Source organism: Balaenoptera borealis (genome assembly GCF_965194805.1).
Source record: "Balaenoptera borealis genome assembly, chromosome: 15".
In the NCBI taxonomy this organism is placed as follows: domain Eukaryota; kingdom Metazoa; phylum Chordata; class Mammalia; order Artiodactyla; family Balaenopteridae; genus Balaenoptera; species Balaenoptera borealis.
Window position 1 is genome coordinate 57,700,019 of NC_138871.1, and position 27,944 is coordinate 57,727,962.

Sequence of the window (27,944 nt, forward strand, 5' to 3'; positions counted from 1 at the left end):
CATGTATCTATTTTTTTTCAAATTCTTTTCCTATTTAGGTTATTACAGGGTATTGAGCAGAGTTCCCTGTGGTGTACAGTAGGTCCTTGTTTAACCAGCCACTTTGAATGACAGAAAGTGGGATAGAAGGAACACTTTCTTAAGGGCCTATGTATGAATTTGCTGTTGCAGACTGCATTAGCTGGGGGATGCTTGCATCTTTTCCTAATGAGGTCTTGGTATCCTGTGACAGTGCCCAGGGTGGCACTAGAAGGGTCCTGGCTTTTTGGGATATCCTGGCACATGGGTCTCCCTCTCCCCCAACCAGTATCAGTGGCTAGAAACACCCATGATTACATAGATCCTACTCCCTAACCAGGACATTTCATAGGAATCATCTGAGGCCTTTGATAAAAATGCTGCTTTCTAGAGCCTTCCTGACTTCCTATCCCAGACTTCCTTGAAACAGAAACTCCAGAGATGGAGCTTGTGAATTTGTACTTTTAACAAGTACTTTAGGTGTTTCTTAAAATCAAGCAAGTTTGGGTATCACCGAACCAAAGAACATGTGAAACACATTCTAAGGTAATAAGGGGGTGTGAGTTTTCACTGGGTGAACTAATTGAATAGGTAGGAAAAGAGGGAGCACCATAATATTCCTGATGATGAGTGGTAGAAAGAAAGAAACAGAAAAAAATGTAATCGTGCATTTATTGCTTACCAGGAACTACAATAAACATCTAATGAATATTTCATTTAATGCTCCCCACAAATCTTTGAGGTAGAACCCTTTTTACTTCCCTTTTATGGTGGGAATACAGGTTAAGAGATGTTAAGTACCTTGCCCAAGTCATGTAGCTTAGTAGAAGATGAACTCCAGATTTGAACCCTGGCAGCAGGATGCTGGAGCCCATGTTCTTTCCGCTATTTTACACAGATGAAATGTTGTCTAATCCTGGAGAAGCTACAGTGCTCAATATTGGGGTTAGGAGAAGAGCTCAGAATACTTTCCCAACTGCAATGGAACCCCCTTAAAAACACTGCTGGCCCAACATCCAGGGTCCTGGGGCTGCTGTGGTGGTGGAAAGCAGTGATGTGGAGGTCGTGAGCGTGTGGCTGTGCCTCATGTGTGAGACACTGTGGGCCCCCTGAGCAGTCAGCTGCGCTGATGCCCTTGGCCACATAGGAGGGGATGTGCCCCTGGGTGAGGGAGGCACCTGGGGGCAGTGACAGGGATGGTGGTGTGTGCCGAGCCACTTGGTGGGGAGGGTGGTTAACAGTGTGGTAACGGTGTCTAAGACCCCTTGTTCACTGTGTGACCGTGTTCATTTTCTATTGGTGCTGTAACAGATTACTTTGAACTTGGCAGTTTAGAATAACACCCACTTATTATCTCACAGTCCTGTGGGTCAGAAGTTTAAGTAAAACGTGGCCCAGAAGCATCTTCTACTCAGGGCCTCACAAGACTGAAATCAAGAAGCCGGCTAGTTTGGGCTCTTATCTGGAAGTTCTGGGGGAGATTCCACTTCCAAACTCGTTCAGGTTGTTGGCTGAATTCCGTTTCATGCTATTATAGGACTGAAGTTCTTATTTACTTAACATGTGGATCCCTTCATCTTCAAATAAAAAATGGCATATCAAGCCTTTCTCATCCTTTGAATCTTTGACTTCTTCATCTGCTACCAGCCAGAGAAAGACTTCTGCTTTCAAAGTCTCATTTGATGTTTAGCTTAGGCTCACTGAATACTCCAGAATAATCTGCCTAGTTTAACTGATTAGTCAACTGATTAGTCACCTTAATTACATCTGCCATGTAATTATGTAACAATGCAGATAACATAGTCAATATTCAGTGAGCAAAGGTCATGGGGCCAAAATTCTGCCTACCAACAGTGACCTTGGGCAAGATCTCTTAGATTTAGTGGCGTGAAAAATGCCAGTTTCATAGATATATGATATTTACAGAAACCAAGATTTTTTATTTTGCTCTAACAGAAGGAGTTATACATTACTCTGAAATTCTGTGTTCCATTCAAAGGCAGCGTATATTTTCCAAATGATGACTTGAAAGCTAAGAATGAGCTAAAATAATTTCTTTTGAAAATGTGCTAAAATAATACCAGAAGCAGCATGCATCATTTATCTTCCCCATCCTCCACCCACACTCCCACCTCTTCACTCACCATGTTGATTTGAAAGTTTTCAAAAATCCTTTTCATTAAATTCTGGAGTATAAAGCTAATGGACCATTAGGCCAGTGATAATGCCAGACTACACTTTAGTGTGTATTTTTTTCCCCCAGAAAAAGCATACCTCCAAGCAGTGCCATTTAAAAAGAGTATTTGAACCAGTGTCTAATTTGAAGAAAATGAATACCTTGAGAAATAACATGGATACCTTATAATTTTTCAGTCAAACACTGTCAAACAGAAGTTCTCACATACTGCAGTTTTTTCATAGTAATTCACTCAAAAGTATTTCTCTTCCACTGTGCCCTTTGCAAAAGCTCATTGAGATTCATACTCTTCTGTAAGTTATTGGAAATGGATGTGGTCTTTTATTCTATGTACTCTCCGGAGAACATTTTGGCATTGAACAATGACAATAAAGGTGGAAAAAATGAGAAACTAAATGTAGTTCCAGTTTCTAAGATTTAAATGCACCATATTTTAAGGTTGGCAGCCTTCATATACATGCTGTTTCTTGGTGATACAAAGAGAACAAACAAGAACCATAATTTTTCTGAGTACAAAATAATGGGGAAAAAAATCTATTTTTAATTAGCTTGGACAGATGTGAATGATGAGAGCAGTGCAGACGCTGTATTTTATTTGCATTCTTTTTCCAGTTGCACAGGGATAAGTGACCTTGAATTCAGTATAATGGATGAGCCCTTTAATCAACTTTTATATGGACGATAGACTGATTTGAAGATTTTGCTAACAAGATCATCCATAGCGTGCTGCCCAGGACGCATGTACCTGACAGTTTTGTGCAAGCCAGTATGGGGCAAGTAGATAAAGGTAACAGACATATGTTCTGGTGTCACTGCTGCAGCATGATCTCACTTACACTGAGTATTTTATTTTTATGAGAATTGAAGTTATTCATGTTCCTATGTGTTCATTTTAGAAAAATTAGAAAATACAGGTAAAGCAAAAAAGAAGAAAAAATAATTCCACATCACAGATGGCCTCTTTTCCTAATGGTATATATATATATATATATATATATATATATATATATATATATTTATAAATCCCTATCTATCTACCATCTATCTATCATCTATCTATCTAAAATAGATCTATAGAAGATCTATCTATGTGTTTCCAGATTTTAAAAAATACATATGTAGATAAATTAAGCTATATACTATGTCATATATATACTTTCTGTCTTCAGGTAGTAGCTGGTGTCTCTTTTGGCAATGTTTACTATGATTGCTGATTATAATCACAATTCCGGAAACAGTGTTTCCGGGTTTTCAGTTGTGATCATTTGAGTCCTGTGCTTCAGCGATCCTTGAGCTCATCCAGCATTTCAGCATTTTCCAAAAGGCTGAAAGTGCAGTGAATGGGTCAGAGGCTAAAAGGGAGCTAAACTCTATTTACCAGTTCAGGATAGTATTTTTGGATTTCCCCATTCAGAACTCTAAGGATCTGGGGGCTTCCCTGGTGGCGCAGTGTTTAAGAATCCGCCTGCCAACGCAGGGGACACGGGTTCAAAGTCCTGGTCCGGGAAGATCCCATATGTCGCAGAGCAATTAAGCCCGTGCGCAACAACTACTGAGCCTGCGCTCTAGAGCCCATGAGCCACAACTACTGAGCCTGTGTGCCACAACTACTGAGCCCACACGCTGCAACTACTGAAGCCCGTGCGCCTAGAGCCTGTGCTCCGCAATGAGAGAAGCTACTGCAATGAGAAGCCCATGCACCACGATGAAAAGTAGCCCCCACTCACCACAACTAGAGAAAAGCCCACGCGCAGCAACGAAGACCCAACGCAGCCAAAAAAAAAACCTCTAAGGATCTGTCTCCTGCTACAAGTTGATTCTGTAGGGCTTTCAAAAGTCACTTCACTTAATCCTCTAAATCCTCAGAGGCTGATAAGCATCACTGACAGAAAGACAATCTGATATTTGCTAAGTCACTTAACCAAAAGATTAGCCAGGGCTAGAGTTGACACCCCTTCATGCCCAGTCTACGGCATCTCCTGTTACTACACTCCACTTCTCTGCCTCAGGAAAGGGAACATTGTACCAATATTTGCATGCTTTATGCAACCAAGGAAACATACTCTGAGGTAAATAAAACTTCAATGATCATATCCTAGCATTTCCCCTTGAAAACATTTACCTTCCTTAAATAGTGTCCGAACATATTTTGAAAGCAAATCTTAAAAAAATTCTGTACAACTTGAACATAAAAATAGCGTCAGCAAACCTCTTTAAATATTTTAAAGAGAATGAATATATGAACATAAACAAAAAGTTTTTTTTTTAAATACCGTAAGCCTATTTTCTTTTTTTTTTTTTTTTAAAGATTTATTGATTGATTGATTGATTGCTATGTTGGGTCTTCGTTTCTGTGCGAGGGCTTTCTCTAGTTGCAGCAAGCGGGGCCACTCTTCATCGTGGTGCGCGGGCCTCTCACTATCGTGCCCTCTCTTGTTGCAGAGCACAGGCTCCAGACGCGCAGGCTTAGTAGTTGTGGCTCACGGGCCTAGTTGCTCCGCGGCATGTGGGATCTTCCCAGACCAGGGCTCGAACCCGTGTCCCCTGCATTGGCAGGCAGATTCTCAACCATTGCACCACCAGGGAAGCCCCAACAAAAAGTTTTATAAACAAAAAAATTTGTTTCATAAGCAAAAAGTAATTCCCCACAAGAAATACAACAGTACTTAAACTGTTAAAGGAGAGGAGTGTTGTCCATTGAAGGGGTTGCCGTGAGAGGATTTGTTTTTTTTTGTTGTTTTTTTTCACACCCACACACACTGTATTTTATTTTTACAAGAGATAAATAGACTGACATCAAGCATTGTACATGGATGACCACAACAAAAGCAACAATGATTGCAATTACCAAACATGAAACACACTCATACTATGTCATAATATTGACATTCAGTCCAGTAATCCTCCACTATAGCAGCTCCTTTACTTTGCAGTGAAAATTGATTTGTATATTCTTTGCCTCTGAGTCCTTGTGGGTTTTTTTTTTTTTTAATTCAAACAGAAAGTCACAAAAATTATACTCATCCTCATCAGTTCACTCAGTCCCATGTAATTAATTTTCTTTTTTCATCTTGATCTTTTGTTAGCACTTTTATGAGTTCATCAGTTTTTCATTAGAGTTCTGAAAATGCTTATTCATTCAGTTCAGCAGTACAGTCAGTTACCAGAAACCTGTACTTGTCAGAGTCTTTTCCTTGAATTTCTTGAAGATGAAACCCTTTTATAGGAACATATTTGCAAAAGCATCAGAGTACACCCAGAACTGTCTGTAAATGACAAAAGACTTAAAAATGACCACAGTTAAAGATTTGATGAAAGTTCATAATAATGCAGTTGACAAGAAAATTAGTTATTTCTGAGATATACATTTTAAAGTAATAACTAGGATTATGACTTATAACATTATACCAGAACATGTAAGATTTTTAGAAATTTCATGTAATGTCTGAAACATTTATATTAACATATTTCCATACAAATAACCCAATGAAAGTTTAGTATTAGTTGTTTTTTTTTTTTTTTTTTTTTTTATACTGCAGGTTCTTATTAGTCATCAGTTTTATACACATCAGTGTATACATGTCAATCCCAATCGCCCAATTCAGCACACCACCATCCCCACCCCACCGCAGTTTTCCCCCTTTGGTGTCCATATGTCTGTTCTCTACATCTATGTCTCAACTTCTGCCCTGCAAACCGGCTCATCTGTACCATTTTTCTAGGTTTCACATACATGCGTTAATATATGATGTTTGTTTTTCTCTTTCTGACTTACTTCACTCTGTATGACAGTCTCTAGATGCATCCACGTCTCAACAAATGATGCAATTTCGTTCCTTTTTATGGCACGAAATGGAATAGTATGGAATAGTAATATTCCATTGTATATATGTACCACATCTTCTTTATCCATTTGTCTGTCGATGAGCATTTATGTTGCTTGCATGACCTGTCTATTGTAAATAGTGCTGCAATGAACATTGGGGTGCGTGTGTCTTTTTGAATTACGCTTTTCTCTGGGTATATGCCCAGTAGTGGGATTGCTGGGTCATATGGTAATTCTATTTTTAGTTTTTTAAGGAACCTCCAAATTGTTCTCCATAGTGGCTGTATCAATTTACATTCCCACCAACAGTGCAAGAGGGTTCCCTTTTCTCCACACCCTCTCCAGCATTTGTTGTTTGTAGATTTTCTGATGATGCCCATGCTAACTGGTGTGAGGTGATACCTCATTGTAGTTTTGATTTGCATTTCTCTAATAATTAGTGATGTTGAGCAGCTTTTCATGTGCTTCGTGGCCATCTGTATGTCTTCTTTGGAGAAATGTCTATTTAGGTCTTCTGCCCATTTTTGGATTGGGTTGTTTGTTTCTTTAATATTGAGCTGAATGAGCTGTTTATATATTTTGGAGATTAATCCTTTGTCCGTTGATTCGTTTGCAAATATTTTCTCCCATTCTGAGGGTTGTCTTTTCGTCTTGTTTATGGTTTCCTTTGCTGTGCAAAAGCTTTGAAGTTTCATTAGGTCCCATTTGTTTATTTTTGTTTTTATTTCCATTACTCTAGGAGGTGGATCAAAAAAGATCTTGCTGTGATTTATGTCAAAGAGTGTTCTTCCTATGTTTTCCTCTAAGAGTTTTATACTGTCCAGTCTTACATTTAGGTCTCTAATCCATTTTGAGTTTATTTTTATGTATGGTGTTAGGGAGTATTCTAATTTAATTCTTTTACATGTAGCTGTCCAGTTTTCCCAGCACCATTTATTGAAGAGACTGTCTTTTCTCCATTGTATATCTTTGCCTCCTTTGTCATAGATTAGTTGACCATAGGTGCGTGGGTTTATCTCTGGGCTTTCTATCTTGTTCCATTGATCTATGTTTCTGTTTTTGTGCCAGTACCATATTGTCTTGATTACTGTAGCTTTGTAGTATAGTCTGAAGTCAGGGAGTCTGATTCCTCCAGCTCTGTTTTTTTCCCTCAAGACTGCTTTGGGTATTTGGGGTCTTTTGTGTCTCCATACAAATTTTAAGATGATTTGTTCTAGCTCCGTAAAAAATGCCATTGGTAATTTGATAGGGATTGCATTTAATCTGTAGATTGCTTTGGTTAGTATAGTCATTTTCACAATGTTGATTCTTCCAATCCAAGAACATGGTATGTCTCTCCATCTGTTGCTGTCATCTTTAATTTCTTTCATCAGTGTCTTATAGTTTTCTGCATACAGGTCTTTTGTCTCCCTAGGTAGGTTTATTCCTAGGTATTTTATTCTTTTTGTTGCAGTGGTAAATGGGAGTGTTTCCATAATTTCTCTTTCAGATTTTTCATCCTTAGTGTATAGGAATGCAAGAGATTTCTTTGCATTAATTTTGTATCCTGCAACTTTACCATATTCATTAATTAGCTCTAGCAGTTTTCTGGTGGCAGTTTTAGGATTCTCTATGTATAGTATCATGTCATCTGCAAACAGTGACGGTTTTACTTCTTCTTTTCCAATTTGTATTCCTTTTATTTCTTTTTCTTTTCTGATTGCCGTAGCTAGGACTTCCAAAACTATGTTGAATAATAGTGGTGAGAGTGGACATCCTTGTCTTGTTCCTGATCTTAGAGGAAATGCTTTCAGTTTTTCACCATTGAGAATGATGTTTGCTGTGGGTTTGTCATATATGGCCTTTATTATGTTGAGGTAGGTTCCCTCTATGCCCACTTTCTGGAGAGTTTTTATCAGAAATGGGTGTTGAATTTTGTCAAAAGCTTTTTCTGCATCTATTGAGATGATCATATGGGTTTTATTCTTCAATTTGTTAATATGGTGTATCACATTGATTGATTTGCGTATATTGAAGAATCCTTGCATCCCTGGGATAAATCCCACTTGATCGTGGTGTATGATCCTTTTAATGTGTTGTTGGGTTCTGTTTGCTAGTATTTTGTTGAGGATTTTTGCATCTATATTCATCAGTGATATTGGTCTGTAATTTTCATTTTTTGTAGTATCTTTGTCTGGTTTTGGTATCAGGGTGATGGTGGCCTCATAGAATGAGTTTGGGAGTGTTCCTTCCTCTGCAATTTTTTGGAAGAGTTTGAGAAGGATGGGTGTTAGCTCTTCTCTAAATGTTTGATAGAATTCACCTGTGAAGCCATCTGGTCCTGGACTTTTGTTTTTTGGAAGATTTTAAATCACAGTTTCAATTTCATTACTTGTGATTGGTCTGTTCATATTTTCTATTTCTTCCTGGTTCAGTCTTGGAAGGTTATTACTTTCTAAGAATTTGTCCATTTCTTCCAGGTTGTCCATTTTATTGGCATAAAGTTGCTTGTAGTAGTCTCTTAGGATGCTTTGTATTTCTGTGGTGTCTGTTGTAACTTCTCCTTTTTCATTTCTGATTTTATTGATTTTGAGTCCTCTCCCTCTTTTTCTTGATGAGTCTGGCTAATGGCTTATCAATTTTGTTTATCTTCTCAAAGAACCAGCTTTTATTTTTATTGATCTTTGCTACTGTTTTCTTTGTTTCTATTTCATTTATTTCCACTCTGATCTTTATGATTTCTTTCCTTCTGCTAACTTTGGGTTTTGTTTGTTCTTCTTTCTCTAGTTTCTTTAGGTGTAAGGTTAGATTGTTTACTTGAGATTTTTCTTGTTTCTTGAGGTAGGCTTGTATAGCTATAAACTTCCGTCTTAGAACTGCTTTTGCTGCATCCCATAGGTTTTGGGTCGTCGTGTTTTCATTGTCATTTGTCTCTAGGTATGTTTTGATTTCCTCTTTGATTTCTTCAGTGATCTCTTGGTTATTTAGTAACATATTGTTTAGCCTCCATGTGTTTGTGTTTTTTATGTTTTTTCCCTGTAATTCATTTCTAATCTCATAGCGTTGTGGTCAGAAAAGATGCTTGATATGATTTCAATTTTCTTAAATTTACTGAGGCTTGATTTGTGACCCAAGATGTGATCTATCCTGGAGAATGTTCCGTGCGCACTTGAGAAGAACGTGTAATCTGCTGTTTTTGGATGGAATGTCCTATATATATCAATTAAATCTAACTGGTCTATTGTGTCATTTAAAGCTTCTGTTTCCTTATTTATTTTCATTTTGGATGATCTGTCCATTGGTGTAAGTGAGGTGTTAAAGTCCCCCACTATTATTGTGTTACTGTCGATTTCCTCTTTTATAGCTGTTAGCAGTTGCCTTATGTATTGAGGTGCTCCTATGTTGGGTGCATATATATTTATAATTGTTATATCTTCTTCTTGGATTGATCCCTTGATCATTATGTAGTGTCCTTCCTTGTCTCTTGTAACATTCTTTGTTTTAAAGTCTATTTTATCTGATGTGAGTATAGCTACTCCAGCTTTCTTTTGATTTCCATTTGCATGGAATATCTTTTTCCATCCCAGCACTTTCAGTCTGTATGTGTCCCTAGGTCTAAAGAGGGTCTCTTGTAGACAACATATATATGTGTCTTGTTTTTGTATCCATTCAGCAAGCCTGTGTCTTTTGGTTGCAGCATTTAATCCATTCACGTTTAAGGTAATTATCGATATGTATGTTCCTATGACCATTTTCTTAATTGTTTTGGGTTTGTTTTTGTAGGTCCTTTTCTTCTCTTGTGTTTCCCACTTAGAGAAGTTCCTTTAGCATTTGTTGTAGAGCTGGTTTGGTGGTGCTGAATTCTCTTAGCTTTTGCTTGTCTGTAAAGCTTTTGATTTCTCCATCAAATCTAAATTAGATCCTTGCTGGGTAGAGTAATCTTGGTTGTACGTTCTTCCCTTTCATCACTTTAAGTATATCATGCCACTCCCTTCTGGCTTGTAGAGTTTCTGCTGAGAAATCAGCTGTTAACCTTATGGGAGTTCCCTTGTATGTTATTTGTCATTTTTCCCTTGCTGCTTTCAATAATTTTTCTTTTTCTTTAATTTTTGCCACTTTGATTACTATGTGTCTCGGCATGTTTCTCCTTGGGTTTATCCTGTATGGGACTCTCTGTGCTTCCTGGACTTGGGTGGCTATTTCCTTTCCCATGTTAGGGAAGTTTTCGAGTATAATCTCTTCAAATATTTTCTCGGGTCCTTTCTCTCTCTCTTCTCCTTCTGGGACCCCTATAATGCAAATGTTGTTGCATTTAATGTTGTCCCAGATGTCTCTTAGGCTGTCTTCATTTCTTTTCATTCTTTTTTATTTAGTCTGTTCCGCAGCAGTGAATTCCACCATTCTGTCTTCCAAGTCACTTATCCGTTCTTCTGCCTCAGTTATTCTGCTATTGATTCCTTCTAGTGTAGTTTTCATTTCAGTTATTGTATTGGTCATCTCTGTTTGTTTGTTCTTTAATCCTTCTAGGTCTTTGTTAATCATTTCTTGCATCTTCTCAATCTTTGCCTGCATTCTTATTCCGAGGTCCTGGATCATCTTCACTATCATTATTCTGAATTCTTTTTCTGGAAGGTTGCCTATCTCCACTTCATTTAGTTGTTTTTCTGGGTTTTTTTCTTGTTCCTTCATCTGGTATATAGCCCTCTGTCTTTTCATCTTGTCTATCTTTCTGTGAATGTGGTTTTTGTTCCACAGGCTGCCAGATTGTAGTTCTTCTTGCTTCTGCTGTCTGCCCTCTGGAGGATGAGGCTATCTAAGAGGCTTGTGCAAGTTTCCTGTTGGGAGGGACTGGTGGTGGGTAGAGCTGGCTGTTTCTCTGGTGGGCAGAGCTCAGTAAAACTTTAATCTCCTTGACTGCTGCTGGGTGGGGCTGGGTTCCCTCTCTGTTGGTTGTTTGGCCTGAGGCAACCCAACACTGGAGCCTACCTGGGCTCTTTGGTGGGGTTAATGGCAGACTCTGGGAGGGCTCACGCCAAGGAGTACTTCCCAGAACCTCCCCTGCCAGTGTCCTTGTCCCCACGGTGAAACAGAGCCACCCCCCGCCTTTGCAGGAGAGCCTCCAACACTAACAGGTAGGTCAGTTTCAGTCTCCCCCAGGGTCACTGCTCCTTCCCCCGGGTCCCGATGCACACACTATTCCGTGTGTGCCCTCCAAGAGTGGGGTCTCTGTTTCCCCCAGTCCTGTCGAAGTCCTGCAATCAATTCCCACTAGGCTTCAGATTCTGATTCTCTATGAATTCCTCCTCCCGTTGCCGGACCCCCTGGTTGGGAAACCTGACGTGGGGCTCAGAACCTTCACTCCAGTGGGTGGACTTCTGTGTTATAAGTGTTCGCCAGTCTGTGAGTCACCCACCCAGCAGTTATGGGATTTGATTTTACTCTGATTGTGCCCCTCCTACCGTCTCACTGTGGCTTCTCCTCTGTCCTTGGATGTGGGGTATCCTCCTTGGTGAAGTCCAGCGTCTTCCTGTCGATGATTGTCCAGCAGCCAGTTGTGATTCTGGTGCTCTCGCAAGAGGGAGTGAGAGCACGTCCTTCTACTCTGCCATCTTGGTTAATCCCCCGAGGATTTGTTCTTATTATTATGAGGCTGTTGTTTTCCCAACAATTTTGAAATTTATCCTAGCTTCAGGATCAGTTTATAAAGTACACTAGGAAAATACTCCCATTACCTGATAGTCTCACTACCTGGTATTTGAGCAAACCCAATATATTACCCACCTTGAACACTTGTTTCAGTTGGCTCCATATAATGTTTACATCTTAAAGACAGAATGAAATAACAATAACTCTTCCATGATGGTGATTTGCTACCCAAAAGGCTGTTCAAAGCAATGTGTACCAGGCCCTGAAGACAATTCTGAAAGAGAAGTTCCAAAAACGTTCTGAGCAAAGTCAACATTGCCTGTGAGAACAGTGAGGATACATTCTAAGCTGCCTACTTTGAGGGAGAGAAAAAATCATTTGGATGTTGGGTTCTGGCATGTTGCTCAAAAGAGGAGTTTCTATTACCTTGTATGTTGATCCAGCATATAAGCTTTCTGTATTACTTATAACAGAAGTCATTCTTTTCACCTGCCAAATCAACAGTGAGAATTTCTTTGCCACTAGAAAATATATACGAGGAGCTACCCTTTTGGGAAGATCGTAAGGCCTGAATAATTGAACAACAGTGTTGCATTGGAACAATATAATTTCTGCTGTGTTTAGTTACAAGAATCTGCTTTTTCTTTGTAAACATTAGAAGTTTGTAAATGAGATACATGTAGAGAGCCTAAAATCAATCTATCTTTGATCCTTTCAGTCACTGTTAACAGACCTGCAGTCTCATAAAAGAAGGGAGAGACACAAAGATGCATGGAAGTGCAGTGGGGAGGCAACTGAGCAGAGTGCGGGGATAGAGAGGTAACTGACTATGTCTTGACATCTATTCCTTTTCTACTTTGCCGAGGACAAAGCATGGACCAAGGGCTGATGTTAGAAGTCTTTGCATAGGCACTTATTCTTATTAAAAAATGGGTAGGTAGAAGGATATGTGTGTTTGGGGGCAATCCTTGTGTGATTCAGTAGTTATTTACAATATAAGGAAGCTTGAGAGTCCCTGTGAAACTAATCAGTGAAGGCAGGAGGTAAAGAAAGTTTAAAGAACACAAAAAAAGACATGAATTTTTTTTTTAAAGAAAAGGTCATTCACACATAAACCTAATATTTGGCCTTACTACAATATGTAGTGACTATTTATTTGGAGATGACCCACATTATTTATCTTTTTTGTTAAAAATGACCTCACTAAAATATTGCTAGCTGTGGGGCTAAAGATGAATAAATATTGAAATAACTGATGAAACCACTGAAAATTTTACTGAAATACAGTCTTTCACTACCATCCTGAGGAGCAATAGACAAGGATTTGTGGAGTGATTTGTTTATTTCATACTGATCTTTTTCTTATATATCTTAGATCACAACCCAACTTACATTTGTCCTTGGATAGAATACAACTTTCAAAATGAGGTATTATATGTGTGTATGCAAATATAACATATAGTATATGTACTAGTGCTGTTTCTCACTTATTGGATATTAACAAGGGCTTTTCTCCCCCATGGGGGACTATGTTGAGCTGCAGATACTTTAAATATAATACTGTGCATGAAACATTACCTAATATTGACCAATGGGCATCATGCTTTAGAAAAATATTAAAAACAACAGAACTTCCTTTTGCATATGAGATTAGATCCTCATTTTTATTTCTGATGGTGTTTGTAATGAAACAGAAAAAGCAGTCATTTAATTGGCCCTCTGTAAAGCACATCACCTGTGTTCTAGGTCTTGAAGTGCTCTTAATTATGCAGGCAACCTTGAGGAAAGGAAATGGAAATATCCAATAATTGTGAATAAGACCTAATGAAGGCATTACTGAGGGAGCCAAGGAAGATATGTTTGGGATAAAAAGAGCAGTCACTCCCTTTGTGTGGCATTAGTTTCTTAAAGGAATGAAGAAACTCAGGGTCTGAAGAGTACATAGAATTTCAGATCCAAATAATTCAAAGAACACTACTTGGCTTTGCTTTTCTCCAAGCATGTCTTTACTTTGGTTGAGTAAATGCTGGGAATGACTGAGTACAATATTTCAAATCAAGACTGGTTTTGAGAACTAAGGGTCAGGACAAGAGAATTAGATAAGGATCTTGACTCCTATATATAACAAGGCACCCCGATGGAACTTCTAACAACAAAGTGGATCAAACTGATGTAGTCGGTACCCTTAATGCTACAAACACAGATACATGCTGGATAAAAGGAACAACAACAACAACATAATCATAATAATAAAAGCTGAGCTCTAGAAGTGAAATAACTAAGTGCAAAAATAGAGAGGGAACTCAAAGCCAGAGCAACAGAACGGGATATATGGACTTATGCTGCACAGAGTTTGAGGGGAGCTCTTACATAAAGCATGGAGGATTCGACAGCTACCCCATCCACAGAACAGAGACGAGACAACAAAGGAAACAGCAAGGAAGTTTTCTGGATGCCTGGAGCTATGAGTGAGGTAAAAAAAAGTCAATTACAAGAAATAAAATCCCTGAATTTAACTTATTGTACTATTATAGTATTAGAACCACAAGCTGAGAAATTATTAATAAAACTGGTTCAGATACTTTTGAAGTCCTCAGAGAAGTAAATGTTAAACCACTATATGTGGATACTTCCATAAAACAGAGCCCTGAAAACATCTTAGAAAATACTACCCTCACTGAAAATGTGCTTGTAATTAAAATTATAAATTATGTGAGAAAATTATGCATCATGACAGAAAATTAGCTGGTGCAAGATATAGGAAGAATTAGTACTCCAAGTAGGGAAAATAGAACAATCTGAAAGATTCTATACAATAAGTGTAATTAAAGGGCTTTTGAGCTTAATGAAGGAATAGAAACCATAATAAATATGAACTGATGGTATAGAAAAAGAACATGTAGATTTGAAAAATTCAAGTAGAACTTCTAAAAATAAGAAAGTTATTAAAATTATAAACAATACATGGCTTAAATAACATATAAAGTACCAAAAGGAGATAACTAACCAAGTGGAGAGGGATCTGAGGAAGTCACTAGTGTGCTGACCCAAAAGGTAAAAAGGTAGACAGGCAGTAAGTATTGGCTAAGAAGCATGGAGGAGATAATGAAAAGGCCCAACAGAAAGATGGGACAGAGTCAATAATTTAAGATATAATGCTGATTTTGTTATAGAATTGAAGAAATATGTTAATATCTATATGGAAGAAACACACAGATTCTAAAGAATATGAAATATATTTACATATAGATATCCTATGGTGAAAACTGCAGAACCATTTAAAGCATAGACACATCTGTAAGAGCAGCCAGAGAGAAAAACTAATTACCTGCTGACAGTTATCAACAGTAGACTGCAGAGGAAAATGGAATAATAGTTGGAAAGTTTTGAGGGAAAATACCTGTTAACTTAGAATTCTATACCAAGTTAAACTATAATACAAGATTTAAGATAAAATATAGACATTTTCAGATGAACAAGAACAGGACATTTATGACTTAAAGACCCTTGCTCTAAGAAATAGGGAAGAATGTAAATACTTCAGGAGAGAGGAAATTGAACTTGGAAGGAAGGACTTAGAAGCAAAAAGCCATGGATATTGCCAAGACATTGCTGAACATGTTGATAAGTCTGAATAAGCACTGACTATACAAATAAAATTCATTTGAGTGACAGTTAAAGTGGAAGCAACATTTCCACAGTAATATCCACAGTAATGGAACATGAAGGTCTGCTGCAAAGGAAGTGTGGAGTCTGTATTGTTTAGGAGGGTAACATAAACATTAATTTCAATCTTCGTTAAGTTATGTTTGCATGTTCAAAAGGTAAAGGTAATAAGTAAAAAAAAGTCAAAAGAAATCAAGTCAGCAAGCCAGTAGTGGGAGACAAGGGAATTGGTAGGACAATTCCTATCAATTGACAGCAAGCAGACCGTGATAGGAAAGAAAGAAGAAAAAAATTGAAAACAAAATGAAAAGATTAAATGGTTATATGAATGAATTTTACCAAACTTTCAAACCATACCTACTTATTTTATAATCACATTGGGCATATTAAGGATGTATTCTAATCACATGAGATGGGTGATAAATGAAGGAGGAGACTGGGAAAAAACCAAAAATTAAGTGTGTAAAACTAGTGATAATTTGCTGTAAAATGAAAACTGTGATTAATTCAACTCTTTGCCCTTGATTCAAATTGTGGATAAGGGAAAATCAGATGAAAGAAATAAATTCAAGAATATGAATAATCATAATAATTATAAATAGATTAAATTTGTTGAAAGAAAAAATCTCAGATTGACAGGAAACATTTTTTCTCTTTATGAGACATAGCTAAAATCTGAAAGAAAGTAAAGAGATGGAAAAAGCACATATCAGACAAATAGTAACTGAAAGAAACTTGGTATAACAACATTAGCGTTAAACTAAATAGATTTGAAGTCATAGGACAATATTAGGAGTAAAAACGATAATTATAGATAAAACAGTCAGTTTACCAGTAGGCTATCCCAAAAAAGTGGCATAGCAAATGCACTATATTATAATGTAGTTTCAAAATATAGAAACAAAATGTACAGAAGTGCAAGTATAAACTGATAAAATCCACAGAGTGGGAGATTTAATAGACTTCTTTCAAAATAGGTAAGTAGAAAAACATATAGAAGAATTGATCAACACATTTAACAAACTTGAGTTAATATATAGACAGATATAAATATAGAGATATAGATATATCCCTGCCCCTTAAAAATATAGACAATACATATTCTTTCCAATACCGACCTATTATTTATAAATACTAACTACATACTAGGCCAAAAGTGAAGTCTATCATACAGATCATGTTTTCTGACCATAATTATCGTTTTTAATAATAAAAAGATATCAAAATAGTAACTAAAAACCCTCAAAAGCAACAACCCCATTTATATGGAAACTGTAAACAATGTACCTAAACCTAAAATGGTGATCCTATGCAAGGGCTTTTCTGCTTTTGTGTAATGGATAAGTTCAAGGCTGCTAAGGAAGCATAAAGCATAATAAAATCCATGTATGAGTAAACAAATCTCTATGTTTTTGGGCCTCAGAGTAATCCCAAGGTAGGTGTTTCTGTGTCCAGTTTTACAGATGAAGAAAATGAGGGGCAGTAACTTCCACAGAGTCATACAACTTATAAGTTGTGGAAACAGAATTCACATCCATTTTCTTTAACACTGGAATACAGAGATAGACATATAAAAGGAAATTGCCTTTAAAGAGAAGAGATGGAATGGCTAATCTATACAAGAAATCCAAGAGAAGGAGGTGTGGTTGACTTAGTCATTCGTCGGCAATTATTTGGGGAGTCAACATGCAGAGGAGGCCATGAGCTCTTTAAGGAGGTGAAGCTGGATAATCAGGCCTTCCCAGGAGAGAGAATGATGCTATCTCTTGTTTCTAAAAGCATTTTGTAAACTATGAGTCATGTAACAAATATTAGATATTATCATCAATGTTATATGTTACCCAGAAGTCCTTGTGCTTCTTGGAAGCTTTTTGGAAAAAATTCGGATTATTTTAGTGATAAATTTTCAGGTAACATAATTTATGCCAAAAGAGTAGCATAAGAACTTTACTAAGAGATTTTCACTATCTCCTTGGACTAGAAAATAAAGGTGATGCACATCAAACTTTGTGTGTGTGTGTGTGACTAAAGTCATTCTTTAAAAAAAAATTTATGTAACCATTTAAAAATGAAGTATAGTTAATTTACAATGTTGTGTTAGTTTCAGGTGTGCAGCAAAGTGATTCAGTTATACACAGTTTTATATGTATATTCTTTTTCAGATTCTTTTCCACTACAGGTCATTACAAGATATTGAATAAGCTCCCTGTGCTGTAGAGTAGGTCCTTATTGTTTCTCTGTTTTATACATAGTAGTGTGTGTATGTTAATCCCAAATTCCTAATTTATTTCCCCCCCCCCACCCTCCCCCACCACGATCGCCTTTGGTAACCATAAGTTTGTTTTGTATGTCTGTGAGTCTATTTCTGTTTTGTAGCACATCAAACTTTAAAGTAAGATATCAGTACCATGGTTTTTTACTATTTTTGAAAACTGTATTTTACTCCACCTAGAACTGCAATAGAGATAAATAGGTATCCTTATCTCTTCCTCTGAAAGCAAATGGATTTTCTTCTAGCTTACTTTTTCACTGAGTGTAGATCTTTTAAATGTCCTAACTTAATGCCCTTCTTTCAGTGGGTCAAAGATTTAAGCTCCTGTTCTCCCACACAGCCATTAGTCCCCCAAATTCTAGTTTTGTGGTATTAACATTTAATCCCAGGGCATCTCTGGCTTCAGAGTTTGCCTACCATTCTGGTTTCAGCATGTTATTATTTTTCATGAGCTTTGGGGATTTCTGTTTCTTTCCTGTTAGCCCAGCAATGCATTTAAACTTATGTTTGTATTATTTTATCCAACATCTGGATTTTCTGTAGCAGGTGGGCTTTTCAGAATTTCTAGTCTGACAAGTGTATATCCTTAAAGCATTCTCTATACTGCAGTTAGAGTGAAAATTCCAAATGTGAGTCTGACCATAACTCAATTTACTGTTCGAAACTCATCAGTGACCTCACCAACTGTAGAGATAAAGTCCACATTCTTGAAATGGTCCTCAGGACCTGCATGATCTGGAAACACCTCCATCCTCACCATGTACCATACTCTGTTCACTTCAGCCTGAGAACTCCCTTACTTCTGTGAAGGTGATTTGATTTTCACATACACTTCTTTCTTCCTGGCTCACTTTCCTTGAATGCTTTTATTTAGTTAACTCTCTTGCTGGAATCTAAGCTCCATGAGGGGAAGGATCCTCTTTGTAGGTTCCTTGCTGAATGCCCCATGTTCTGATATTTTAGACATTCCACAATATTTGTTAAATGATAGAAATCATTCAATAAGTGGATGCCCAATGAGTAAGCTCCTTGTCTTCATCTTTATACTTACTATTCCTCCTATGTTCCTTGTCTTTTGAATAGGACCATGGATTGTCTTTCAGGCTAGAAACTAGAGTCATCCTAGTCTCCTCTTTCTTTTTCATTACCACCGCTAATCAATAATCTTCCTAAATATGTAAGAAAATTATTCTCTCTTTTTAGTCTTGCTACCACTGCCCTGCCTGAGTTCATTATTTCTTACTTGGGTTATCACATATATTTCCTAACTGATTAACTTGCTCTAGCTTGGCTCCTGCAAACAAATCTATATTTCTTCCCTTCTTAAAGTTCTTAAATGTCTCCCCATTAATGCCTTAGTTTGACATACACATTTTTTTGGTGTGTGCTCCTTCTTCATCTCCCACCCCTCTCTATTCCACATGCATCATAAGCTTGAGCTAAGTTAAACAAACTTTCATAGAGCACCTATTATGTGCCAGGCTCTGTACTAGGCCCTGTAACATACATCACCTCAGTTAGTCCTCAGAAACCACTTCAAGTTTGTATTTTCCTAGTAAGGGAACAGAGATGTAGAGGGGGAGGAGTGGCTTGACCTCTAGATCATGTTGCTAATCTGTGGTAGAGCCAGGACTGAAAGCTGGGTATTCTGAACCCCAGAACCCATGTTTTTCCCATTCACGTGTTGCCAGGAAAAAAGTTGGAGAACCTCTTGGAGAAGAATGAAATCTACCATTGAGTCACCAAGGCAAATGGCAAGATGATGTCATGGTGATATAAAAATCAGATGCCAATTAAGGGTCTTAATAAAGGGTTTTAAAGGGTCTTTTTAAAGGGTCTTAAAGGAAGCTTTTTGTCATTTTCTGTTTTGTTTTTTCTGGTCTCTCCCTACCTCTTCCTTTCCCATTCCATGGAAACAAAATCAAATAATAGTCCTTAGAAACAAACTCAGACGTACTCCAGCCCTGGACAGAGGGCAGGCTTTATGTGAATCATTTTGGTATGTCTTCTGATAGGGTTTGGAATGAAATTTTCCTTGACTTTCAGTCTTAAGGTCCACTTATTACTGTTTGATCCTCATGTTGTTTTCCTCCTGTCAGTAATATAGAATGAGCTCCTGGGATCTACATGTGCCCCAGTTTCCTTCCTTGGGTATTGCCAGATCCTAAACTAAATATTGATTCTTAGAGCTAGGATCCTGATACTCTGAGCTAATCCATTTACCTACTCCTCCTTGTTTTACCTCTAAATAACTTTCGAATTCTTTGTTTCTTCTCCAGCTTCCCAATAGACTTTGTCCATCTCAGATCTATCCTGCTCACTATTTCTAGAGTAATCTGTTTAAAGTACAAGTAGAACTGTGTCATTCCTTTGCTTAAAACCTTTCAATGGCTCCTGGTCAGCACAGGGTAAAAGTCAAATAGCTCAGCATAGCCAACACCTGCCCCTGCCCCAGTTTCCTCTGACAATCCAACAACACTGAATGATTGTGGTTTCTTAAAATGCTGACTTTTAAATTTTTAACTATTTTTTATTGAAATATAGTTGATTTACAATGTTGTGTTAGTTTTTGGTGTACAGTAAAGTGATTCAGATATATATATATACATATATATATATATATATATTTTTTTTTTCCATATTATTTTCCATTATGGTTTATTACAGGATGTTGAATATAGTTCCCTGTGCTACACAGTAGGACCTTGTTGTTTATCCATTCTATATATAATAGTTTGCATCTGCTAATCCCAGACTCCCAACCCAGCCCTCCCCCACCCCCCTTGGCAACCACAGGTCTGTTCTCTATGTCTGTGAGTCTGTTCTGTAAATAAGTTCATTTGTGTCATATTTTAGATTCCACACGTAAGTCATATCATATGGTATTTGTCTTTCTCTTTCCGATTTATTTCACTTAGTATGATAATCTCTACTTCCATTCATGTTGCTGCAAATGGCATTATTTCATTCTTTTTTATGGCAGGGTAGTATTACATTGTATATATGTACCACATCTTCTTTATCCATTCATCTGTCAATGGACTTTAGATTGCTTCCATGTCTTGGCTATTGTAAATAGTGCTGCTATGAACATAGGGTTGCATGTATCTTTTCGAATTATAGTTTTATCTGGATATATGCCCAGAAGTGAGATTGCTGGACCATACGGCAGCTCTATTGTTAGTTTTTGGAGGAACTTCCATACTGTTTTCCATAGTGGCTGCACCAATTTACATTCCCGCCAACAGTGTAGGAGGGTTCCCTTTTCTCCACACCCTCCATCATTTGTTATTTGTAGACTTTTTAATGATGGCCATTTTGACTGGTGTGAGGTGGTGCCTCGTAGTTTTGATTTGCACTAAGGAACCACTTTTTATACTTCTTCAGAGAGATAATGTGATTGGGTTATTTTGTTAGCCCTGTGCCTCCCTATTGACAGTTTTCTCTGAAAATATTTCAAAGATGAATGGGTTTCTAATTCCCTGGGCTCCAGTCTGATCCAGTGCAGCTAAGGAAGCAAGCTGTGACATAACAAAGTATGGTACAGAAACCACCAAAGCAGGGTCAGGTGGGGACTTGTAGTCTCTTTCATTAGATGGTGGGTAAGTTCATGGAAGGTAACTAAAGTTCCATAGACTTATCCTTCAGCCACTCTTGCAAAGGCATTCTAAAGAGTTCAGTGCTGGTACCTCATTAAAGATTGCATTTAGCTTGGATTCATTCTCCCACTCCTCAACTCCTGCTTATCCAGTAGAAAAAGAAATATTATAAACACACAGCCCTCAAATTGTAGCTTGGAGAGGGGGAGAAAAGCAGGTTCTAGATGCAATGGGATGGGTATCAAAGAGATTTCTACACTGAATTATTGGACATTTAGGTTGAGCAAAAGAGATGGCAGAACAACAATACCAATATAAAATAGCCAAAAGAGGGCTTCCCTGGTGGTGCAGTGGTTGAGAGTCTGCCTGCCAATGCAGGGGACACGGGTTCGAGCCCTGGTCTGGGAAGATCCCACGTGCCGCGGAGCAGCTGGGCCCGTGAGCCACACTTACTGAGCCTGCGCGTCTGGAGCCTGTGCTCTGCAACAAGAGAGGCCGCGATAGTGAGAGGCCCGCGCACCGCGATGAAGAGTGGCCCCCGCTTGCCACAACTAGAGAAAGCCCTCGCACAGAAACGAAGACCCAACACAGCCATAAATAAATAAATAAACAAATACTTAAAAAAAAAAAAAGTAAAAGTCTATAAAAAAAAAAATTAAAAAAAAAAAAAATAGCCAAAAGAAACCAACCAACTAACCAGAACATAACATGTAAAACACAGCTGAAGAGAGTCTGAAATTAAGCATAACACAAGGAAAAGAAGAATATGCTATACATGTGCTTCGTGCTCTGGAAAAACCTAATAAGGATATAAATTTGATAAAACAAGAGCCCCAAGGTGTTAAGTTAAATCAATAGAATTAGAGGGAAGGAGTGATTGTAGTGCCAACACAATTCCATTACAGATAACCAATAAACCTCAAACAGCAATGACAGAACAGACAAAGGTTCAAGTCAAATCACTAGCATGAAGGAGAAACTTGAGTTAGTTTCCATGAATATGAAAATAAAGAAAATAAATTAAAAAAACAATTAGAGAGGAGGTGCCCTCTATGGTAGACAAAGGATTCCTAACAGGAGTTATGCCCCTAAAAGAGAGAAACTAACACATGGAAGAGAAAAAGTGCTTTGGGCAATAATTCAAAAAGACTCACCTAAAATAGAAAAAGAACCAAATGACCATGTTGAAAAGACTAAACCGGGGTGGGGGTGGGGCAAATATAGCTATCTAGATCTAGATATAGTCTACTTAAGTTACGCATTATGTCAAAATTGTCAAAGATTAAAAAACATAAGTTAAAAAAAGAAGTACTCTTGGAGAGAAGAAGTAATGCACCTCTAAGAGGTCAATGCTTGGAATAGCTTCAGACTTCTTCCCGAATATGATGGTAGGAGACAACAGAGCAGTGTCTACAGAGTTCTGAAGGAATGTGTGGCCAAGTTTTCATTCATTTATAAAGGCAGCAGGTAAACATTCTTAAAAATGAAAGAATTTATGGACTACGATACCTGTGATTCCTTTGAAAAAGCACTCCTTGACAAAAACCAAACCAAACCAAACGAACAAAAAAACCCCAGCCACTCAAAGGGTGAATCAAAATATCAGACTCAGAAATGGAGAAGCTATGGCAAAGACACACGCAGGATCATTGAATCCAAAGACATATTGACTTAAGATTAAATAACTAGGGGATTATGGTTGTGCAATAGAATGGAAATGTTACATATTTTAGTGCAGAAAAACAGTAAAATACCAAGATAAATGTGGATGTAGGGAAAAGAGAAGGAAGGAGGGAAGAAGGGAGCAATTTTAACATTTCATCCTCCATGGCAGGGAGTCATTTGATATGATCTAAACCTGAAACATGAGGTTAAGAATAAGGAAAATAGGGCTTCCCTGGTGGCGCAGTGGTTGAGAGTCTGCTTGCCAATGCAGGGGATGCGGGTTCGAGCCCTGGTCTGGGAGGATCCCACATGCCACAGAGCAACTGGGCCCATAAGCCACAACTACTGAGCCTGCGCATCTGGAGCCTGTGCTCTGCAACAACAGGCCGCGACAGTGAGAGGCCCACACACCGCGATGAAGAGTGGCCCCCGCTTGCCGCAACTAGAGAAAGCCCTTGCACAGAAACGAAGACCCAACACAGCTATAAATAAATAAATAAATAAATAAATAAATAAATAAATAATAAAAATAAAGGAATTCCTAAAAATAAAGAGACAGAAAGGGAGTGGGGATGTGAAAAAAAAAAAAAAAAGAATAAGGAAAATACAAGGGGGTCCAATCTCTTAATGTACTTCATAATCTTTTTTTTTCCCCCTAAAGGAAAATAATATTTTGGGGGTAAATAGTCATTTGTCTGAAGTTCAGCAATTTCCTTTAGTTTTATTTCAGATCATTATACTTCTGTTAAATTCATGTAAAATTATAAGTAATACTTCCAGTTAAAATATTATTTATATTCCAGTCCTACTGTCATAAAATTATTTCTGTCCAACTCTGTTTGCCTGACTGAGAGGCAGTATGTTTAGAGCAGAGTTTTTCAACCTTATTGTGTCTGTGAATCACCTGGGGATCTTACTGGAATGCAGACTTGGGGAGGGACATGAAATTCTGCATACTTAGTAAGTTCCCAAATGATGCTTCTGCTGCTGCCACTTGGACCTTACTTTGAGCAGCAAGAGTATATAGGCTACGAGCACCGACTCTGGTCCCAGATGGCTTGCACTGGATTGCTGGGACCACCACTTACTAGTTGTTTGACTTTGAGCAAGTCAAGTTCTGTGCCTGAATTTCCCAATCTATAAAATTGGGGTATTACAGATTATTATTCTCAACAATAGTCTGTAAAATGAGAATAATAACGGTGCCCCCATGTAAAATGCTTAGGACAATGCCTGTCAAGAAATGTTAAGTATGATAAAAATTGGCTATTGTTTCAGACCATATTAACCCTGGACCAGAAACCTAACTTCTCTCAGCTTTATTTTCCCCATCTGTAAAAATAACTACCTCATAGAGCTGTGTGACAACTAGAAATAACTAATTTAAGGTGCTCTGCATGGTGACTGGCATAATATAGATAATCAGTAAAGGATAATTACCAATGTTTATAGTTAGTTATATAAGTTATAGTGTAATAATACTAATAATTCATCCAATAACCCATATAATCTTAGATCTACCAGTTTATTTATTGATTCACTCATATTTTATTTATTCATTCTATAACTAATTTTTGAGTTTTCCCTCTGTTTTAGGAGGCCCTAGTTCAAGCACTAGGATTATGTCAATATATAAGACAGTCCTAGCCTAGTGGACCTTTCAGTCTAGCGGGAGAGAAGAAACAAAGACATCATATGCAAAGTCATAGTAAGTATAGTGAAGAAAAACTAAAGCAAGATCAGGGCTGGAAACTGGTGCTGGGGGTGGGGAGAAGGATTATTAGACACGGAGTGGTCAGGGGAGGCCTCCTGGAGAAAGGGACAACTGAGTGGACACCCAGATGAGGTAAGGGAGCAGACCCTGAGAAGTTCCAGGGAAAATATTTCCATCCGAGGTTCTCATGAGGTAGGAGGTCAGTGTGTCTACTTCTGAGAGAATGTGATACAATGCCAGGAGTTGGAGGAAGGGCCAGATCAATATTTTCCAAACCCAAAGTCACAGTTCATTAGTGGGTTGCAAGCAGCATTGGAAATAAATGAAAAAAAAAAGAACGGATCAGAATTGAAAGTATCAGGGTGCATAGTATATAGTAAGGATGAGTATTGGTTTGTGGAATTAAATACATGTAGATGCATGTGTGTATGTGCTAAGTTATGATTTTAAAATGAATTTCTTACTTTGAGTACCAGTGCAAAAAGTTTCAAATATACTGGCCTAAATTATGTTGACCTTTGTGGTCTGTGATAACGAGTGTGGATTTTATTCAGAAAGGCAAGAAGCCACTGAAGGAGTCTGAGCAAGCAGGGGAGAGTCACACTGGGAACGGTGTTTGCAAGCTCTCTGACTGCTGTGGAAAGCTGACTGAGGGAAGCAAGAGTGAGAGAAAACAGTGATAACTTCTTGCCAAATCACCTCTTACCTACAGCACTATGGTAGGCAGATATGTCTCTCCCCAGCCCCAAAGGTGTCCAAGTCCTATACCTTGGAACCTGGGACTATGTTATATTACATGGCAAAAGGGACTTTTCAGATGTGATTGAAGTTGAGATGCAGAGAGTATCCTGGCTTATGTGGGTGGACCCAGTCTAATCACAAGAGTCCTTAAATATGGAAGAGAGGCAGAAGCAGAAGAGGAGGTCAGAATGATGTGATGTGAGAGGCACTTGACCTGCCATTTCTGGCTTTAAAGATGGAGGAAGAGGCCACGAGTCAATGGATGTGGGTGACCTGTAGAGGCTGGAGAAGGCAAGGATCCTAGAGCCTACAGAAAGCAGCTTGACACCTTGATTTTAGCCTGGTGAGATCCGTGTCAGACTTGTTAAACTACAGAACTGTAAGGTTATAAATGTGTGTTTTTAAGCCACTACATTTGTGGTAATTTATTATGGCAGCAATAGAAAAGTGATACAAGCATGTTGCCTCTTAAACCCATCTTCACCCCCTCCTTCGTCACAGACCTCTTCAGAGCTCCAACATGAGGTCCGGATTTAAGTTCCCCCAGCTGCCCTCACTGCCCTACGGCTTCCCCACAGAACCCTCCACTCCTTCCTGCTATCTGCCCTATGTCTGGTTTCTATTCTGCATTTCCAGTACCTTCTTTCAGTGATTCTCAGTAGGAATGCCTCACAGTGAGGGCATGCTCAACATGAGATCTTTTGTTGTCAAAAAGGGTTATAGAATTAAGTTGAGGAAAATGAGGGAGAGAACTGAGGTTGGGGAAGGATGGCAATGAATTCCTTCCACTTTTGAATTTTCCTTTAAAAATGTTAAGCAAATGGATTATCTCATAGCTGCTGGTATTCAATGATGAAAAATTTATTAATTCATTTTGGATTTATTATAGCAAAGGACAATGGTTTAATTTGTCCAAATTCAAATATAGGGCTGAGCAAATTGCTTTTAATAAATTCTGTAAACGTGTGGGCAGTGCTGGAGCCAACTTCTTTGTGCTGTGTTACCACTGGCTGGATCAGTGTTACTCAAGTACTCGACTAGTCATATGGTCTTCGAATAGAAATGAGATGTCAGTAGATTGATCTAATGAAGAATGTTAGGGATAAATGTTTCATTACAACTTATTCAGCAATAATAATGTCTAGTATTGAGGAAGCTCTTTCTAACTTTGACAGTGTTCTCATGTAAAAAACTCTTAATCCTCACAAATATCTTGTTTGGTGGAGAGGACAGGTGCTTGTATACTCTTGCAGGTGACAAGCAAGGGACTCTGGGAGGTTACTAGATCTGCCTAAAGTAAGTGGCAGAAACTAGATCCCAGATTGTTGGATTCTTAATTAGCATCTTCACCAATTCCCCTTGATATCCTTAACAGCTTCATCTTGTTTGTTTGGTATCTTGGGGTGAATGATCCACATGAGCTTACCACACTCTGAAGCCCTCCAGTTTTTAAACATTTCCAATCATTCAAATAGAGATCGTAACATCCTCACCTCTTGGTAAACAGTGAATAATGAATATAATTTAACCACTTCTTGATGCTTAGGGTGTATTATCATCAATGTTAATTATTGTATTGTGAGCTCCTTAAAAAACATTAGGGTTGTCAGTGCCTATCCAATGTGATTCTACACTGCCAGCCTTTTATTTTATTGTCCTTTTTCTTCAGTTGTTTTTGCCTTCTCAGGACACTGGCTTCTAATACTACCTTGTTTTCTTCCCAAAGAAAGTTGCTTGGGGGACACATCTCACCTATGGGGCAAAGTGCGTGGACTTTGTGACAGACTCCCTTATTGAATTTGATATATCCTGGATGGTTCAGGTTGTCAGAAGTCTAACTACTAGTCACATTGGATATTACTATGAAAATATAAGTAATGCACTCTTGAAAAGATAGTATATGGAGCTTATTTTAAAAGTATTGCTTAAGTTTTATCTCAAATCAATCTGATGACAAATGTTGAATAACACACAAATATATATGACAAATGTGGCACCTTGGAATCTATCCTCATATGAGATTTTCTTCTATGGAGCAGCAACTAAGTAACAGAGTTTAAACAGCAGATTGTAAAAAAGAACAGGATAATGTCAACTTAATAGATGGTGTTAATTTATTATTTCTGTAAATCCCTTATCCAAGGCTTAATAATCTTTAATCATGTTCTGCTCTGCCATTTAAGAAAAGTACTAATTTATTATTTGGTAGGTAGATCAATAGGGTTTACATGTTCATCTTAGAACACAAATTCTAGTGCATTTTTCTTCCCTAAAGCTGTTTGAACTTTACAGCCACGTTATTAGTTCTTATTAAAAATATTGCAACAATATTACCAGGGGAAATTTCTTAACTGTGTATGAGGTAGTTCACTGAATACGCAAAGTACTCATGCCCAGGAGAATTTTAGTTGAAAACACTTCTAAAAAGAAAAATAAAAACCGTGTAAATGTGCAAAGAAAGCAAAAGTCATAATACTTAGCAAAATGTAATTTCATAACTTAAATAACATTGATGGCAGAAAGCGTGGGGAATTTGCCTGTAGTGGAAAGGAGAGTATGAGAATGGACTTGGTTCCAGCCTGTGTGAATCATGCCTGGTGGGTGGTGGCAGAGCACCATGC

General features: G+C 37.9%; 1 long non-coding RNA gene across 15 annotated transcripts in view; it reads left to right on the forward strand.

The window, feature by feature from the left end:
• LOC309612491 overlaps positions 1 to 27,944 on the forward strand; it is a 637,465-nt gene that overhangs the window by 158,401 nt on the left and 451,120 nt on the right. For 3 of the 15 annotated variants that reach the window (XR_014235193.1, XR_014235194.1, XR_014235203.1), the window contains one exon: positions 12,385 to 12,485. The exons of the other annotated variants lie outside the window; for them this stretch is intronic. This is a non-coding gene — a long non-coding RNA (uncharacterized lncRNA). The remainder of the gene's footprint in view (positions 1 to 12,384; positions 12,486 to 27,944) is intronic. 15 annotated transcript variants of the gene reach the window in all.